Source organism: Aotus nancymaae, unplaced genomic scaffold (genome assembly GCF_030222135.1).
Source record: "Aotus nancymaae isolate 86718 unplaced genomic scaffold, 86718_ANA_hifiasm-v0.15.2.pri h1tg000549l, whole genome shotgun sequence".
NCBI lineage: Eukaryota > Metazoa > Chordata > Mammalia > Primates > Aotidae > Aotus > Aotus nancymaae.
The window spans coordinates 20,001-23,707 of record NW_026988964.1 but is presented as its reverse complement, the minus strand read 5'-3'; positions in this window follow the sequence as shown (position 1 = coordinate 23,707).

Below are 3,707 nucleotides of genomic sequence, written 5' to 3'. Positions count from 1 at the left end.
AACTCCTGACCTTGTGATCCACCCGCCTCGGCCTCCCAAAGTGCTGGGATTACAGGCATGAGCCACCGTGCCCGGCCTCTGCGTTTCTTTGTCTCTCTTTCTCTCTCTCTCTCTCTCTCTCTCTCTCTCTCTCTCTCTCTCTCTCTCTCTCTCTCTCTCGCTGTTTCTTTCTCTCTGTCTCTCTGTCTCTCTGTCTTTCTTTCTAGACGGAGCCTTGCTGTGTCGCCAGGCCAGATAGTGTTTAGTACCGAATTTTATTTTCTCCATTTTCTGTCTTTTTCTTCCTTCCTTCCTTTCTTTCTTTCCTCCTCCTCCTCCTCCTCCTCCTCCTCCTCCTCCTCCTCCTCCTCCTCCTCCTCCTTCTTCTTCCCCTTCTTCTTCTTTTTTAATTTTCACCTTGATGCAGGTGGGCGAACGCTGAAAAAGGCATTAGCCTCTTCTTTCTTTCTTTCTTTCTTTTTCTTTCTTTCTTTCTTTCTTTCTTTCTTTCTTTCTTTCTTTCTTTCTTTTTCTTTCCCTCCTTCCTCCCTCCCTTCTGTCCTTTTATCTGTTCCTTTCCTTTATTCTTTCTTTCTTTCTTTGTCTTTTATACTTTCTTTTTTCCTCTCTTTCGCCCTTCTTTCCGTCATCTCTTTCCTCATTCTTTCTCTTTTTCATCTTTCTTCATTTTCCACCTTTCATCATATACCTTCTCCAGATTTTTTAAATTCTGTCTGTTTTCTCCATCTCCTTCCTCCCCGCTCCCTGCTTGCTTTCTTCCCTCCCTCCTTCCTCCATCTCTCTTTTTTCTATCCCCTCCCTCCCTCCCTCCCTCCCTCCCTCCCTCCCTCCCATCCCCCACCCCGTGTGGATTGTGAACGTGTCCTCATTCGGCGTCTCTCTGTCACCTGAACGACTCGCGCCCGAGTCCTGTGTGTTCTTTCTCCCTCCGAGATGCATCTCCAAACACCCACACGTCATGGGCTTGTCTTTTGACTCTGTCTCGGTCTACGCAGATACACGTTTGGAGGAGCGTTTCTGTGGGGTTGGGGTGGAGGGGCTGTGTTTTCGGCCTCGGGAAGACTTTCTCGACTCACGGTTTCGGTTTTGCGGTCCGCCGGCCGCCCTGCCATCCGGATGTGTCTCGGTGACAGGTTTGGGATGGTGACATGTCGCCGGTTTTCGGGCTCCATCTGGTGGCCGCTTTTATATGGTTCTCCTGGCTTCCAGAGCTCCGGTGGCAGCTGCTGAGCGAGGGGAGCGTCCCTGCTGTGAGCTAGGCAGAGCTCCGGAAAGCCTGCGGCTGTCAGCGGGGCTGTCCCTGTGGCGCCAGAGCTCTGGCGAGTCACTTGTGAGTCAGAGCACGGGCGTGCAGGGCTATATAGGGGCAGGCTGTCGCCGAGTTTCCAGGCCCGAGCGAGGTGTGCGGGCTGCCGGGGCTGGTCGACCAGCACGCCGTAGCTCCCGAGGCCCGACCCGCGACCCGCGGGGACCCTCCGGGCATGGCGCGGGTGGCCGGGGACGCCCCTCCCCGGCCCTGTCGCGGGCCTGTGCGGGCCCTGGCCGCCTGAGGCACCCGCCGAATCTCTTTTCCAAGTTCTCGTGGGGAGTCGGTGGCCGTCCTGCGCCGTCCTCCCGGGGTGCCGTACCCGGCTGCGGTCCCTCTGCTGTGATACTTTTCTTCCAAGTCCGCGTTCGTAGTCGGAGAGTGGTCCCTGAGAGCGCCTTCGGTCCCTCGTGTGTCCCTCGCGTGTGAGGGGACGGCCGAATGGGTCTCGCTCTGGAGGCACGGGTCGGCCCCTGCGTGGCACCGGTGGCCCGGAGGGCGTCCCTGGTCTTGGGGGTCGACGAGACGGCCCTGGGTGCTCCGTGTGTGGCTGCGATGGTGGCCTTTTTGGGGACAGATGTCCGTGTCGTGCGTTTCTGAGTCGGTGGTGTGGCCGGTGACTCGACCCCCTGCCCCCCAGGGTGGGTATATCTTTCACGCTGAGTTTGAATTTTGGGCCACCGGGTTGTTGCTGACACGCTGTCCTCTGGCGACTTGTCGCTGGAGAGGTCGGGCCTCTGGATGCGTGGGGGTTTATCTGGTCTGGCGGTGACCTGGCTAGCCGGCCCTGCTCTGGCTTGAGCCGCCGGCTGGGGCCCGTGTGCCTTGCCTCTCACGCATCCGTCTGAGTGTCCCGGCTCCCCGGTGCCGCCCTGGGTGGGCCCGGGTCTCCTCTGACCCACCCGGGTGTGGTGGGGAGAGGCCGATGCGGGTGGGGGGCTCCCTTCCGCCTGCGCGTGCGCTCCCCGCTGCGGGCACCTGGGGCGGTCGTGACAACCCCGCTCCGTTGGCTCCGTGCCGTGCGTGTCAGGCGTCCTCCGCTCCCTTGGGGTTGTCCGCCGTCCCTTCCCTCAGAGCGGGGCTGGCCGACCGCGGGCTGTGGTCGGCTCGGTGGTTTGGTGAGGCTGGTGAGGTCCCGTTGCTCCGCTCTGGGTCTTGTTCCGATCGATGTGGTGACGTCATGCTCTCCCGGGCTGCGACCGTTCCGCGGTGGGCGAGGGACGGACCTTCATGGTGAATGGCTCCGCTCTTCTCACCCCACCCGCGGGGGGGCCCCGTGTCTCTCCTCTCCCTGCATGTGTGGGGCTGGTGGTGGGAGGCATTAGGGGTACGGAATCCGGCCCGACCTCGCCGTGCTTCTCCTGTCGTCTGCCTGGCGGGGGCGGCGGGGTCCTCTGACACGGCAGGCATCCCTCGCTCTCGCCTCCTGTGGGTGTTGCCTTGCGGGCGCGGCCCCCCTCCGCGGCGGTGGGGGGCTGTCCCGCCGGCCCGTCGTCCTGCCCTTGCCGGGGTGGTGCGAGCGTTGGCTCCGCTCAGGCCTTTGCGGTGCTCCTGGAGCGCTCCGGGTTGTCACTCAGGTGCCCGAGGCCGAGTGGTGGTGGTGTTCCCGCCCCTGGGGCCCCCTCCTCCGGCTGCTGCCACGGGGGGTCTGCGTGTGGGTCCTGAGGAGGAGCTCAGCTCATTGGAGGGGGTGTGGTCGAGCGAGGTGCGCCTCTCCCGCGTGGGGTAAGGGGTGCCGCAGGTTTTCCTTCTCCTGCTGCCGTAGACCACGGCCCCCCCTCCCTTCCCCAGGTGTCCCTGAGCGCCTCCGTGGCTGGCCCGGTGAGGGGGCGACCGGTGGGTTGGGGGAGCGTGACCCGCCCTCGGTGAGAAAGCCTTCTCTAGCGATCTGAGAGGTTGTGCCTTGGGGTGTACCGGATTCCCCCGGCTCGCCGCCTCTCTCTGCGTTGTGGTAGCGCTGCCGTCAGCGATTGGATTCGCTCACGTGTAGGCAGAGTTCCCTCTTCTCGGTGATGGGAGAGAGAGGGGTCCGCCGGTCCCCGCGGTGGGGACCGAGCGCCGCTCGATGCCTACTGTGGCCCGCGCCTCCCCCCTCTGAGTCGGGGGAGGGTCCCGCTGGGCCTGGCCCGGTGTCCTGGCCGTTGGGGGCGTCGTAGCTTGAACGCTGGGTGCGCGTGGCGTGTCCAGTCTGGCGTGTGAGCCGGCTCTCTGTCCGCTCCCGTGCCGTGCCGAGCCGTGGCCGGTGCCGATGGCCGCGCTGTGTGCGGGGCAACGGGTCGGGCCGCCTGGGCCTGGGAAACCGTCCCCCACGGTGGGGCGTGCCGGTCTCCCGGAGCGGGACCGGGTCGGGGATGGACGAGATTCTGGGCACGTTGCCCCGGTGTCGGGCTGGTCGCTTTTG